Genomic DNA, 15,948 nt, shown 5'->3' with positions numbered 1-15,948 from the left:
TGTGTGTCCTCTGTTCTTCAGGTCTGCTTGCTGCAGTGTTGGAAGAGCCTCTGCTCTGAGGGTAGAAGAAAGCTTCTTAGAATCGTGGCATCATTAAGGTCGTAAAGGACCTCTGAGAACACCAACCCACCCCACCGTGCCCATAAGCGCACCCTGCGGTGCCACATCTCCGCAGTCCTTGAGCACCCCAGGGACGGGGACCCCATCACTCCCTGTTCCGCTGCCTGACTGCTCTCTGGGAGGAGAATGTTTTCCTAATATCCAACCTGCCCCTGCCCTGAGGCCATCCCCTCCCGGCCTGTCACTGTAACCAGGGAGCAGAGGCTGACCACCGCCTCGCTACAATTTCCATTCAGGGAGCTGGAGGAAGTGATATTCCTCTCAGCTAACGTAGCTGTACAGCACCTAGGATTGATAAGTTAAAGTTTTTTTTGTGTGTGAGGCTGAATTGTGGTCAGTGCTTTGTCAATATGAGTTGTGTGGTTCAGTGCTTTTAAAAATGGTTGTTGCCCCTGTGCTTGGTGTAAAAATACACCTTATGCCACACAAGCTACCTTTATAAAGTACATAAACAGGGTTTTTCATCTGTGCTCCATTTACTGTTACATTTTGTTGTCTTTGCCATGGGCATTTAAGACCGAGATGTTCTAAAGAGCCCTGCATGAAATTTTAAAGAGGCCGGACCTTTCATCTGCACACCAGCAGGACACCAGATAGATGAACAAGAAAGAAAGAGAAATTGTTTTTGAAGCAATAGCAAAAGAAAAAAAATAATAATAACAGTAGAAGCAATTATTTTATCAAAGGTTTATTTTCTTTCTTGTTTTTTAAAGACCTTTCCTCTGTTGAAGTTAGCTGCCTCCTTACATATGTTTGATTTGTGATTTTCACAAGGTCCAAATGAAAAACGTCAGCTGAAAGATGTGTATTGTTAATGAGCAATCACAACGGTAACGGTGATTTCAGTGAATTTTGGCGCTCAGAGTTGCAAAACTCTGGTCTTCTATTCTGAAAACAGGCTCGTGTTTCCCTTTCATATTTCAGTCTGTTCCTCGACTATGGAAAAGTCTTTTCAAAGCATTAAGAGCTGAATTAGTCTTGGCCTCGTTCCTTCTTGTACTGAAATAAATGGTGTTTCTTAGAATGCTGCGCTGCATCGCCATCCCTCGCTTCCCCTCTTGGGGCAGTTCAGCAGTGATCTCCCCTCCTGCAGCGTCACCCTGTGCCACAGCCCTGATGCCACGGAGATGGGCGTTCGCTCTTCTCCTCCTGTGGCAGAGGGCGCCGCTCGCTGCCTCGCCTGCTGGGAGCATCCTGGGGCCGCTGGAGTGGCCTCCTGTGGGACGGCAAATGCACGTTTATTGCACAGCAAACGGGGCGGATTGTGGAGAGTGCAGGATTCCCTCCGTGCTGGTTTGGTGCAGGAGAAGGTCAGTGAGAGAGCAGCGGTGCGAGCAGGGACAGCAGCAGGAGGTGGGGAGCAGGCTGGGCCCGGCTCAGCACTGGGCGCCGGCTGCGTGTGCCGTGTTGGGCGGCTCATTTAGGAGGAGAGCTTGGAGAAATTTAAAGATACCAATAAATGCATCCCATGTTCCTCAGTTTCAAACAAATGTACTTTGTATTATTAAGTGAGGCAAGTGGGCAGAGAAGGGTTTTTTTTTGTGCTGCCAATAAATACTGAAGGTGGAATCTTGTTTGAATTAAAAAGGTGTGTGCTGGGTGAAGGAGATCTATGGAGAAACGTAGGGCTGATGCTTCCAGCAGTCCATACTGTCTTTGCTGAAAGGCATATTTATATCTTCCAGACCAGTAATTAATCACTCAGTAGGATTTTTTGGGACGTGCGTTCACAGAAGATCGTTTTGTACTGCCAGGAACCACAAAGCATGGGCACAATTAAAACTCTGGTTTAATTTATTAGGTAGAGGCATGGAATGGGAATGTTTTAAGCGATGTTGACAGGCCAGGATTTCAGAACTACTTTTTTTTTTTTTTTTAAATAGAAAACAAATGCTGTTCCATACAAAACTTAAATTACATTAATAGCTGCTTTCTAATGCATTACTAGAAAGAAAACAAAGCTTTTGGCATTAATTAAGATGTGAAGAAATGTTATAATTTTAGAGAATCCATTTCAAAGTTGTCTATTTGTAAGAAATGAAAGGTGGTGCCTTTGGTCAGGCTCTCTGTAGGAGAATGCTGCTTCCTCTGAAGAACTGGCAGCCATCTCTGGGCAGTTCTGTTGCTTGCTGGGGCTGACCCAGGAGTGGGACGTGGCTCTGGCACTGCTGCAGGTGTGCCCGGCTGCAGCATTGGTGCCTGTGGCAGGAGTGGTGGATAGAGCAGGGCTTTTCTATAGTGGAAGTTCCTGAGGTGCTCACCAATTTCCTTCTGGTGGTTATGACTTCTATTTTCATTTGGTTCTTCTTCTGCTTCAAATAGGAGACATAAAGGTCTCAAAACCACAGGGTTACGTAGGAGATAATTTAATAGGAATTTCAGTCTGCTTCCTTCCAATCAAAGCAACTCAAATACTGTAAGTGTAGAATATAGCTTGTTGTGTTTTTGTGGTCTTAGTCTCAATGCTCTGTGAAATGGCATTGCCCTTAACATGGGAATGTGGGGCAGGGCTGTACAATGAGCAGCTGCCAGCCTCGTGCCACCAGCTCCCCCAGCACAGCCAGTCTGCAGCCCAGTAGGCTTCCATCACCCAATCCAACTGTGATGTATTGGGTTTGAGAAATGCTGCTGGTTTCAAAAGCTGCCATAAGAGGTCATCTTGCTGATCCGTGGATTAATAGAAGCATGCTTCCTTTTTGAGACCTTAATAAGAGTTAGAAATAGTTGTGTGATCAGTGCTTTTGAGGCATTATGACATGTATTCTGTAGACTATTTTCTTGTTATTTGTTGCTTTATGGCTGATCGGAAAGAAATATATGTGTGGACTGAAATGAAGCTCTAGAGGAGTCCAGTTCCAGCTGGAAGCCACAGTTTGCATCCTTTCCCATCCCTCTGGCTCTCCCATTGCCTCAGCAGCTGCAGCGCTATGGGCTGCCCAGGAGAAGTGACTGGGACAGGGTCTGGCAGCTGCTGCAACACACCAAGGAGAGTTCTGCAGTAATACCAGTGCTCGGGGACTGCTGCAGTCCTTCTGTGCATGACCTGAAGGATGCTGTGTAGGATCTGAGTTTGGCCATGCAGGATTTAGGTTTGTGAGATTCTCTCTCTGTGCCACTGCAAATGCCTCTGGAATGCTGTCCCTTTCCTGTGTCAACACTTGAAGGGTGCTGAAAAGGACACACTGAAAATTCAGGAAGATGATTAAACAAGTGTAAAATGTGTCTTATGGTGACAGATCAAAAAACCCAAAACGAACCAAAACCAAACTCTGAGCTTCTTATGTTATCAGAAAGACATGGGGTGACTTGAACGTGGTCACTAAGTGCTTACATAGGAGAGGGAAATCTGAGAGCAGAGAGCTCTAAAAACTAGCAACAAAATGGATAATGAGATTCAGTGAATAAGATTAAAGGTAGACAAAAATTTGTCTAGAAATAATGCATGTGTTAATCAGGCAAGGTGATTAATCATTGGAACAGCCTAATGGCCATTATGGTGGATATTTTAAAATCAAGAAAGAATGATTTTCTAAAAGCTCCAGTTGAAGTGCGACTACTGAGCTTCAAACTGGAAGTAATACAGAAAATTCCTGTGGCCTGTATTATGCAGAGTGTCAGATCACATCATCGCAATGTCGAGGGTCCTGTGAATTAACAAGGCACTTTTGTTTCTGAATAAACATGACCTCTAATAATTTTCTGTTTCTTGAATAATTCAGCAGTCCTGCAGTTCGCTGTTTTTGATATGTTTTATTCCATCACTGCGAATTGTCTGAACATGGGATTTCTTCAGTGATGATCCAAAGTACAGAAAATAAATGATAATGGAATGAGCTGTCAGAAAAAATATATTAAAAAAAAAAAAATCCTGTACAGTTCTGCCTTTTTGCGTATCCCTGTCCGCTCTTCCCTTCCATCTGCAGTGCTTTATGCGCCTGTGGCACTCCGTGTCACACAAGGTGTTATGCAAGGCTGGAACGATGAACCCAGCTTTAATTTTGCTGCCTTTTGAGAATGTCACAACATTAATGTGGTCTGTTTTATTAGTTGGTATTTACCGTGTCAATGTGTGTACACTGTATTAGCTTAATGAAAGCGCAGCGATGGGATGAACTGCGAGGAGCTGAGGGAGGTGACAAAGGAAATAAAGGCTTCTTGGTTTCAATGAACGGCGCAGCACCGCGTGCCGCCAGGAAGCTGCTCCTCTCACAGGAGTGGTGCAAGGCAGCATGAGAACAATGAGCTCCCATCACAAAGACACAGCGCCGTCAGCGGCTGGGCTGTCAGCCTACATCACAGGCGTTCCTTTTGGAAATGACTTTGAAGGTTATCTTGGAAGAGCTTTCCAAATTGACTTCGCTTTTCAAGTGCAGAAGAATTGATGGATGGACGGAGAGGCAGTCAATGACATTAAATGTGAGCAGCTGACTGCACGAGCAGGGCTTTTTATGCAGGGCATCACGCAGCCATTTAATGGTTACTGTGATGTGGTTCCACGTTGTGCTCTAAGTTCTGGAATGAGAATAAGCACCACGGGGCTTTGCCTCTTCTGTGCATGACCTCCATCGGTGGTGTCTCGTAAGCACGGTTCTCCACAAGAAGCTGCAGGCTGGCAGCTCCCCCAGGCCCAGGGCAGAGGCGGTGTGTGTGACACACAGAGACAGCGCCCTCACTTGGCTCCGCAAGGTTCTCCTTTATTGGTTAAGATTTCAAAAAGAGGAAAGATTTTCAGTGATTTCCCTGCTCCATGGGAAGTGCAGGTGAGTCTGAGCTTTGCTCTGCTGAGTGCGGAGAGCATCCAAGGGCACGGCACAGTGCTGTGTGGTGGTGGCGCAGCCTGGCCCCATGGCACAGAGCTGGTGACACCTGAACTTCCAGACCTACTGCCGGAGATGGCAATATGAAGAGTTTTTTCAAGTGCAAAAATAATTTAATTTTCAGAGCAAATCTGCCTGCAATTTAAATCTATTCTAAAATAACATGTACAGAGACTGTTCCATTGGGATTTCATTTATGAATGGACCAGATACATTAAAAAAATGTGCAAGGAACCACAAACAGATTTTCAAAGCTGTTCCAGGGCAAGTAAAATTTCTGCATGATTTACGGGATTCCAAGGGGGAATACTTCACAGCGTGGGTCTCTGTTTCTTCTGGGATGTAAGGAGGCATTTGTTATGTGTGTTTCCGTACCTTAAGAAGCAGGTATTACTCCATGCACGAGTACCAAATGGTTTTGTTCCTGAGTGGAAGGAGTTTTATTGCACTGCTGATGTCACAGGTCAGGAGGCCGGGGGACACCTGTTTGTTTGGCTCTGGCTGAGGACTCGGTCTGCTGACATCTCAGGAGATTTATTCGCGCACTGGAAATTGCAGATGACAGTTTCTCTGACTTTCTTTTTAGATTCATGGTTTGCAAAGGTTTTCTCTTAATGAGCTGTTAATTCATAACAGTATCTGCTAGTGATGTAAAATAGAAGTCTGCTGCCTTCCAAGCTGGTTTGCATTGTGCTGGAGTTTGCAATTTTTAGGAGAAAAGGATTTATTTCCTCATGAGATTTTGTTTTTAGATCTCAGACTTTCTTGTGAATCTGTTAAAACTTGCTTCTGGTTAATATTTACACAAATATGTACAACATCTGAACAGTTGTGTGTGCACTTCTGCACTTCTGTAAAATGCGTTATCTCATATATAAAGCCCCACAACTGCACCTTCAGAAGCTGCGCTGACACTGAACCAGGCAGGTGCAGCACAACCTCCCCCTGCTGTGAGCTCAGCTTTCTCTAGAAACCCACAGACAATGATGCACAGGTTCACAGAGCTGGGCAGCATGCTTAGGGACTGTCTTGTGGTGTGAAGCGTGCAGCTACCTGGAATTATAACGTCACAGAATAATACCTTAGTGGTACGGCGATGTGCCTGCGTTGAGCATGACATAGATGGAAACAGGAATACCTTTCTGCTGCAGCATTGGGATTGTTTTCTGCCTGGTTACCCACTGGGATGGAAGCTAGAGGTTGGGAGCTGGGTGCTGTGTGCTCGTGGCCATGAGGAGGAGCAGTGAGCTGCCTGGGAGGAGAGGCTGTGGCTCTTATGGGGACGTGTGATGTGCTGTGGGTGATGGATGAAGAAAATTACCTTGGCTGTAACGCTTCAGATAGGCTGCGAACAGAGCAAGGGTGCATTTGTCAAGGGTGGAGAAGAGAATGCTGCATCTCTCCTCTAAAGCCTGGGAGTTCAGCAGCAGTCCCCTGGCAGTTCGATTTGACCATATGAGATGCCCATTACTTTCGGTGCTCGGCTTTTCTCCCATAAAAAAATGTGATTTTTAATTGTAAAAGAACACTGAATTCCATTACGAGCCTTTCATTTACCTCTGTGACATCCTCGTGCTGTTCAGGCCGTAATGCTGTGGCCTTCTGCAGGCTCACGTGGTGGATTTTGGGTCTGTGCGTCTTGGTTCCATAGGAGGAAAGCGGACGGGTGCTGTTTGCTGCTGTGGATGTTGAAAGGTTTGGTGCTGAGCTGGGCAAAACGCTCTGCAGCCAGGTATGGTCATGGCTGATGTTGCAGCTTTTTCTCTGCGCAAACACGTGAATCCTTTCTACTTCTGAGCAGCAGTGAGCACAGCACCAATTCATGAAGTGGGTTCACCAGAAGCGGAGGAAAGCTGGAGATGAAAGGGCCGCAGGGCTGGAACAGCCTGCAGAGATATTGCATGTTTATAGCGGGCTCTGCAGGAATCATGGGTGTTTATAAATGAGTTCAGAGGGATAATGTGTATGGAAATATGAGTCCGGAGGGAGGGTATGTATTCAAAAACTATCTACTGTATATAGCATAATAATCCTGGTATTTCATAAACTCGTAGGAAAGTATTAAATAAAAATAAATTACAAATGTCTGTGGCTTGATTGCAAATCATTTCAGAGGAAAGGGGGAAAAAGTCCTTCTCAAAATGTGGAAACCATCTTGTGCTAAACGGCACCAGAAAAAAAATTATAATTGTAAAAAGTAAATGTCAGTTATAGTTATTACAGTGGCCATATTGTTTCCAATAACAATTTGGCATTTTATTTCGTCTGTAACAATCTACAATTTAAATTTAAAATAAAGATTTTTTCTTATTTTTCTCTGAAGTTGTGTGCCAAGCACAGCAGAGCAGAATGTAACATCTGCTGATGATTAAAACAAGCTTTCCTATGGGCCCTGAATACAAAGTAAACATGGATTTTATCCATAGTCAACAGCATTTACAAATGTAAAGGGAGGAAGCTACTGAGTTTTTGAAGAATGAGCTGTGAGGGAGGAAATATAAGTATGGGACGGCAGATGGCGATAATTAGTTCCATATCGTGAAGGCTTCTATTAAAAAATAAAGACGGAGCCCTGTGCTGTGTTACTGCAGCACCCCTTGTGTGCTGCACGGCCCTGCGGGGCTCTGAGCAGAGGCTGCTGTGCTGCTCCCACAGCACTGCTGGCACCAGGCAGCCTGGGGTAACTTGCTGTGTGGGCACACAGGCCGGTGGTCGTGTTTTGTCCTGCCCAGCTCAGGGTTAGGGGCAGGGTGCTGGAGGTTGAAGGCGGTTGTGCCTTGCTGATCCCCTGGCCTTGTGCTGGGGCCGTGTTTAATTGTGGGTTGCCCAGTTCTCACCTTGGTGCTCAGTTGTCATCATCAAATCGTAGCTTAAATTTTCTCTCCGAGGCAAAATGCTTTTGCCTGCTCCTAGTCTGTGTGTACGGTCCATGTGTTTACTACACTACTCAGGGTAACCATAACTAAGAACTAATAATTGCTGCTGGAATAATTTAATTTCTTTGGGCTCTGCTCAGCCCATTTCTCTTGTTTTAAGTATTTTTGTTTTTCCAGTAATACTTAAAGCACACCAGATGAGGAAATGCAGATTGGCTGCTGTTTATCCACTTCCCAGGAGCAGGACCAAGCTCCTGCTTCCAGCGTGTCAGCAGCTCCCACGCTTGCTTAAGAGTTTGACTCGTTCAAATTGGGGCTGTTTTCACAAGAGGCCACGTTTTCTATCTTTATTTTTTCTTCTCCTGCATTTTGCAGTGTTCCAGTCAACGCATTACTGTGGACTTCTTTCCTGTTTCTAATTGCATTTTCTCCTTTCCTCGCTTCCGTCTTCCTTCAATTTTCTTTCCAACTGGAAGTGGTTACGGCTGAGCTCCCCACGCCGGCACCTGAGGAGCTGCTTTGCGCGCTGCACAAACACCCAGTTTGTTCATATCCCTCTCTCTTGTTTCCCCCTCTGTCCTTTTATAATTACTGGAGGTGGTAACAGCTCTTAAGAGCCCCGTCTGTCTCCCTGGAACCAAATGCCTTTTGTTGAAAATTAAGGAGAGGCTTCAAAAGTTCCAGCTCTTTCAGCTATGAATTATAGCAGTCCTCCAGCAGAAATAGTATGTTGATGATGGATCCCATTACGCTGAATGACACAGGGTGTAAGTACTCTTTCATGGTTAAGAAGGAACACGGCCATTAGAGATGTGTGTGGGGGGCTGTCTGCCCCTCTCCCCCAGTGCACATCTGGGCAGCAGTGTGCGAGGGAGGAGGCACTGAGCTGCAGTGGCCGTGACTGAGCTGGAAGGAGACCGTTGTCACAGTGATGGGAAAAACATCCGTCGGGCTGAAATGTCAAATGCGAAAAGAATTCATTGTGGAGTTCAGGATGGTTTTTAAATTGCTGGAAGAATATGTGTGAATAATTTTAGCTAAAATGAAACTAGATTTAAACCAAATACACATCCAGATCTGCTGAGACGTGTGGTGGGCAGAGTTTTCCAAAACTGACAACTGTAGCAAAGTCTACAGGTAGCAGATATTGTGCTTAAATGTCCAACTTCAAAGAGAAATGACTGCAGAAGCTGCTGTGCTTTCATTTTTAATTAAAAATTTGAAAGTCTTACCTGAGCGGACCTGAGAAGTTAAAAAGCAGTAGGCAAATAAAATGTTATGTCTTTCATTGTCTTTGAAGTTGACTCTTGCAGCTGCCGGATCCTGTTTCCTTGTGCTTTTGGACACGGCTGTGGGTAGGAGTGCTGCAGCAGGCTGTGGTGCCTGTGGGGACCTGGCTGCACCCAGGTGTCACCACTTGCTTGCCATGGGGGTACTGGGGCCCTCCCAGGACGTGGCTGCACCCCTTGGTGGGCTGCTGGGGGTCCACGTGCCAGGCCAGGCCTCCCCATGATGGTTACAGAGTGTGACCAGAAGGTCCCAAGACTGGCCCTGGCTTTCTTGTCAGTAACCAGCTTCATCATTCTCTGCTTCTAATTACAACGTTGAGTCAGTCACACGTGTTGCAAATCTGCTTGTGGAGAATTTATTTAACTGATAAAAATTAGCCTGAAATTGTGTGTACCTGAGCAGCTGGGCACTGAACTCTGTATTCACAGGCTCCAGTCCCCCTGCCCAGCACAGGGTTCTGTTCCTCAGAAGCTCCTGCTAAGGCTTGCCAAAGGCCAGCCTCAATCCTCTCTAATAAAAGCCATTATTTTTTGCTTCTGCACAGCTTGGAGCCAGGCCCCAGTACAGGATTGAAGCACCTTCTAAGACTTACAGATGATCTTCTGCTTTTGGGAGATGGAGGCCAAACTTCTGTTTTGTTTTCTGGTTTTGTCTGTGTGTCGGGGTGCTGCAGCCCATGGTGGTTGTGCCCACCTGGTTGGGCGGGGAGAGCTGATAGGGTACAGCAGGCCCATGCACTGTGTGTTATAATGGGTCTTGTGTGTGTTTCTATTGATGGTGTGACCCAATTCTCCAAGATCTACCTATGGAAGGCAGGGCTTGTTGCCTTCTCACCTCTGTCCAGCAGTGAGGCTCTGCTTGGGACCAGCTGCTCGGGGGGCTCGGTGCCCCCACCCACTGCCCTGGGGCAGCCACCCGCACCCGAGGCTCTGGCTCAGACTCCGACAGTGCTGCAAAAGCTAAAAATCAATGTTTGTTCGACAAGACTCTGTACAAAACATTTGTGACTTGAGTTAATTTTATTCCCATCTTCTAATATTTTATTGATCAAACTCTCTATTAACTTTCATTACTTTCTGGTGAGGATTGATGTCAGGTTAAGTAATCTGTCGTTACAAGTCGTCTCGCCTGCTCTCTGTGAGCATGGGTATAATCTCACATTCTTCCACTGTTCTGCAATGACCCTTGTTAACTTTTTCAGTTCACGTTGGCAGATCAGAGAACTCTCCTGGCAACTCTTTTACCATGTGGCAGCACGAGGCGTCCAGGGGCTGTCAGGTTTTAGCTTGATGCTCCCCTAGGCTAGAAGTACACCAGGCTGGTTCGCTGCCTTCATCCCGTGTGGGAGTGCTGTCTGGGTGTTTCCTAACAGTGTTCATGGAGTGCTTCTGTTCTGTTTGTACCCTTATTTGTAACACGGCCATCTCACTCTAACAGTAATCTGTTCAGTCTTTGGAATTCCTTTTGGTGCTGATGTGCCCAACTTTTCTGTCCTCTCCTATGTTTGGCCACCTGGATGTGAGCATCTTCCTCCACTTCTGCGAGGGATTCCACTCCAGCCTCTTTCAGGCCAGCTGGGCAGCATCTCACTAGCAGCACTCATTAGCATTAAAACTGAAAGCGTGAGGTTTGCTCTCTGGAAACAGACATTGAATTATCAGTTGATTGAAGTTGATTCAGAGTCTCAATAACAAATAATCATATGACTTTTTGCAAAAAAATTGCCTTGCAGCAACTTTAAAACGCTCAGATGTCGACAGTGTTTGAGGTTTTGTTGTTTATATATCTCGGATGGCCTGCATGCTACATTAAAACAGGTATGCAGGCAAGACTTCTCCTTGCATTTTTGGTTTGATTTTTTTAACAGATTGTCAGGATGGTAATCTTTTGTTTTATTTGTTCTCGTACTACAATAAGATGCCTACCTTTATGTTGCTCTGAAGTTTTCTCTTTGAATGTTTAAAAGAGAAATGCTCAGGAGATTTATGGATAAGGTAATAAAGAAATATTGCAGTCTGGTACTGGAGGGTTAAATGCATTCACTTCCTTCTGAGCCACACAAAACCTGCAGGAAAGGCAGGGACTGCTGTGTGTTCATCTCCTGAAAACTGGCTGCCTTGGCCTTGAGTAGAGGGCTGTTACACGGCCAGCTTCCCACCAGCAGTCTTGAAGTTTCCTGAGTGCTCTTTAGTAGGAAAAAAATGTTGGTGCTACGAAAGTGATGTGCAGGGGCTCAAGGTTGCCCTGTAGATGTGGGTCTTGTGGTAAGGAGCTTGGACCTGACGAGTCCTATCCCAGTATTTGTGGTGATACTGATACAGAAATTGTTAAATGCTTGCAACAGGTCTGGCAGGGGAGGAAAAGTAATATTTCCTGCATGAACCTTCCCCATCTTCAGACACTTCCCCAGTTGCCCAACCTAGAAGGAAGGGTTCCTCTCTGAGTGCTGGTGAGCGCTGGTTCTGGGGGTATAGGTGGAAGTTCTGTGCACCATGGTGGAAGACTCAATAAATGATGAAGGCTGAGAACAGTAAAGGCAAAATGTTTATTTTTATAATGAGATTTGGCGCACAGCCATGTACTGATCCTAAATTAATTCTATGCATTTTCTTTAATATATTTTAATAGCTCGAGTGATGAAGTAAACGTCGTTGGACTGATCTTGCAGAATGAGGAGTAGCGAGGAGGAGGTTCATACAGGTATGATGTCAAATTGTTCATAAAAGTGGGAAGGAGAAAAATGAAATTCAGCCTTGAAAAATACAGATGGTATTGCTGCCTGTGTATGAAAGTAATAATCCATCATAGGTACATTCAATAGGAAGGGGCCTGAGCTGCAGCAGTGCTGACAGACATTGCAGGGTAACAACAGACAGCAAGTTTGGTACAAGTTTAAGGTGTCCTACAAGAAAAATGAGCAGTGCAGCTACAGTCACACTAAGGAGCAGGAAAACAATGGTGTCCCTGTCCTGGGCTGCAGCTGGGGTTGTGCTGTGCTGCAGCACCAACTCAGTGCTTTTCTGTGAGCAGCAGTGAGGAGTGGGGACCTGAGAAGGTGACTTATGAAGAGAGGGTATGAAAGTTAAATTCTTGCAGCTTGGCCGCGCAGGGGCTGAGCGGACGCATCAGTGCCAGGAGTGCCAGAGGCTGTGCACAGCAATGGAGTGGTGTTATCTTGCAGGATGCCCATCTCGTAATCCAGAGGTGAGGGCTGAATTTAACAAAAGAAATTTGTATGTCATAATAGGGAAGTAAGCAACCGGTCGTGAATTCCATGTGACTATGCAAGTATCCCTCAGAGATGTGGGAGAAAACTCAATTGCTTGGGAGTTTTAAAGCCAGATGAGGTGACAGTAGAATATATGGTCTGGTAACATGCTGTATTTTGTTGAGATGTTCTCACCCTTTGATATCCTCACCGTGAAAATCGTTAATAGAAGGTACAATTGAAAGTGCAAATATTGAGTATGACTTGTACTGAAAGAAATTGCAAGCTATGAACTAAAAAGCCATGCAAACTGTAAGAGCTCAGCTAGGGCTGACAATTATGTGCTCAATTCTGTTTTCGCAGTTCGTATTGTTTCAAGCAGCATGATATGGGAGAAAGTGTCTCCTTTCCTGTTGTCCTTCTGCTAATGGCATGATGAATTTTGATTACACTGCAATTGCATCCCCACAATGGGGACAGTCACGGGAACTATTTGGGACATCAGTTTTCCTTCTGCCAACTTTCAGGAGCATTTTATAGGATTAATATTCAATAAAAACCCCTTAACATTAAAAAAATGCTTAGTCCCACAATTGTTATTAAATTCTTTTCCTGTGCCATAATGCAGATGCTTTGATCTAAAGTCCTGCAGTTTCTGGAAGGAGCTTGCGTGATTACGATAATGTGCAGTGCTCTTTCTGCTATTCCTATAGGGAAAATAAACCCCACATTAGTTCCATATTAGTACCTGACTCGGAGAAGTTAAAAAGTGCCAGAAAAAGGTTAACCAGAGTCAAGTACACATAAGAGAGCTGTGATTATTAGTGTTAAGGGAGCCATTTGAAAAAAACATTTCTGCTTTTACAGAAGAATTTATTGGTGTCTTTGCTTCTGGCTGCTTTATGCATTTTAATAAAGCAGTAGCAGCAATAATAGGGTGTGGGATTGGTCGTGCCTGTGTCAAAGGAGACGCAAGCTGGCATGGCTGTGCAGCACTGTGCTCGCCCCAACCCGCCCCGACATTTGCATCCCTACACATAAACTTCCTCAAGCCCTCTGACTTCCCTGCCGATGGACGGGGTCCATTTGGAGACCCATTTAAATGGAGGCAGTAATTGCTTTTGTGTGTTAAAAGGTGCACGCAGTCCACCAGCAGTTCTGCTAGTTTTCCTGCCAAATGTCTGGGATTATTTTTAAAACAGCCCTGGTCCCAGCAGGCGCTGGTGTGGATCGCACCTGGACGTTTGCTGCGAGCAGCGGTGCCCACAGATGCGTTTCTGGGTAGAGCCCACCTTGCAGTGCTCCCTGTGCAGGGTCCCACCTGGACACTGGCACAGGGCTCACGTCCCTGGGCGCCGCTGCTGGCCTCTGCCAGAGGTGCCTGGGACCGATGTGCTGCCATTTAACCCAACGGCACGTTACTCCCATACTAAATCTTGTCACAAACCTCAATGTTTTGAAGAAGCGGTGGCGGTTCAGTGATTTAAATTTCATACAGGACCACATGTAGCAGCTAACGCGGAGAAATTGTGTTTAGGTTTTACGACATTTTGCTTAAAAAGCCACGTATGAAATGCAGGCAGCCAGAACGAGTGTAAGCAGTGTATGGACATGTTGGGCACATGTGGAAGCCACATGAATGTGCAGATTTTTGTATTTAAAATGTTAGCTCTGTTGGTCTGCCCTTACTGCTTTGTGATGGGTTTGAGCTGCCTTGCCTATAAGAAGCACATCTCTAAAGTTACCCATGGATGTGCAGCCCGTTCAGGCTGCACAGGATGGTTCTTTGTCAGTCTGATCCCTGTCCACCATCTGCTTCATCTACAGAGCATCCCAGTGCGTGGCTGTGTGTATCTCTGCATGCTTGTGTGTTGCAGCAGCTGAGCTGCGGTGCTTTGTTATAATGGTTCCCTGGTAGAGTTCAGCTGTGGAAGTTCTACAGTTTTTGAATTTCAGCCCATCACAAAGACCTGTCACTTATGCCTGAAAACACCTTGTCTGTACTTCACAGCTACAGCTTAATAGAAACTGGGGTACATCTGGACAGTCAGATGTTGCCCTCTGATGCGTATTTCCTCTCCAAGCCTTTCTAGAACGTTTTCCTTTATTCTCACACTCTGGCTCTTATTTCAGACTCCCATTTTCTGATGCCTATAATGATGCTGGTTTGGTAGCAATAATTTTTCATGGGTAATGCAATGGTCCCATTCATCTGTTTGGGAGGGCAGGAAAGCATTTTTCTTCATGGCCTTACACATCTGGCAGGATTTGCATTGCCCATCTTGTCCGTGTGCCGGGAGCCTTCTGATAGAAATAATCCTTAAAGCAGTGCTGGATAATGGTAAATTCTTCATGAAATGTGGATTTACATCGAAGTTTCTTTCCTCTGATTGTTTGCAGGATGTTTTACTCATCCTCACATCCGCCAGCCCAGGTCTGAGCCCCTAATGCCCTCTTGATGCTTCACTTTGAGCTGAAGCTGCTCCGTTGTCCCTTCCTCTCATAGGATCCCAGAAACATTAAGGTTGGAAAAGAAAGACTGGACAAGACCTCTGCGATTATCAGATCCACCCCACCCCACCGTGCCCTCAGCCACGTCCCTCATAGGACGTCTGCACGGATCTGGGACACCCCAGGGGGTGACTCCACAACCTCAGCTCCTGCCTGACTGTTCTTTCAGAGTTTTCCCTACTATCCACCCTGCTCTTCTCTTCTTGCTGTGTTCTCAGGCATCGCCTGTGGCCATACAGCGCTTCTGACCTCTGCCTGCTGCTGGACAAATAATCCCATCCACAGCAAATTTACCCTCAAACCAGATTGGAAATAAAATGCCAGGAGTTAATGGTGGGCTGGAAGCAGAGCGTTTTCATGTGTTTTGCTCCTGCAATTTCCCCCTTTGTTTTAAGGGGAATGACTTTACCAAAAATAGTCAAAGGAAGAAAATAAAGTTTAAGACTTTTGGGAATGAGCCAAGTTTTCAACGCTGAAAATCAATTATTGCCTAATATTTTAAAGTCAAGATCCCCGTGCTCTGGCAGCAGGCCAGCTCATGGCTGGTCACCTGCTTTGTTCTTTGCCTGTAAAAGCTCCTTTATTTGCCGCAGAGCTCCGGGTTCCAGGAGAGCACTGGTTGCTGTGGTCGGTGCTGCTGCGAGGAAGGTGACTCCTAGCAGCAGTGTGTGTGCAGCGCGGGGTTACCGATAACAAATAAAATCATTACACGAGATAAAATGATTGCTTTGGGAAGGAATTGCAAGGTGGCATAATTAGACATCGGGCATTTTTAAGGTTACTTTACGACTTTGGAGCTGCAAAAGATGGAAGTAATTTATTTCATCTCGGTAATGCTCCTCTCTGGTCTAGCAATTTATCAGAAGTGTTAATCCAACAGGCAGGGAGCGTGCACGGTGGGAGGGGGCACGGGGAACACAGGCAGCAGAGAGGGAAGGCATTGAGAATGAGCTTGGAAATATTGTACATCTCATTAAAAATGTAATCATGCATAAAATGAGATCAATGAAAATTTATCTAAAAGTGCAAGGAAAAGGCGTTTTCTGGTATGATACTGGGTATAATAGACTGGATTTTAATTTAGTCAGTTGGCAACAAAAATCCCTCCAGGCTAAATAAAACAGTT

At 45.6% G+C, this 15,948-nt stretch overlaps 1 protein-coding gene across 2 annotated transcripts in view; it reads left to right on the top strand.

Moving 5' to 3' along the window:
• The window catches only part of ZFHX3 (zinc finger homeobox 3), a 508,991-nt gene that overhangs the window by 19,520 nt on the left and 473,523 nt on the right, over positions 1–15,948 (top strand). Inside the window, exon 2 of one of the 2 annotated variants that reach the window (XM_052686500.1) lies at positions 11,732–11,803. The exons of the other annotated variant lie outside the window; for it this stretch is intronic. The gene's annotated coding sequence lies outside the window, so the exon portion shown is untranslated. The remainder of the gene's footprint in view (positions 1–11,731; positions 11,804–15,948) is intronic. 2 annotated transcript variants of the gene reach the window in all.

Source organism: Tympanuchus pallidicinctus, unplaced genomic scaffold (genome assembly GCF_026119805.1).
Source record: "Tympanuchus pallidicinctus isolate F22 unplaced genomic scaffold, pur_lepc_1.0 scaffold22, whole genome shotgun sequence".
Taxonomy (NCBI): domain Eukaryota; kingdom Metazoa; phylum Chordata; class Aves; order Galliformes; family Phasianidae; genus Tympanuchus; species Tympanuchus pallidicinctus.
This window is presented reverse-complemented; position numbering and strand designations above follow the sequence as displayed.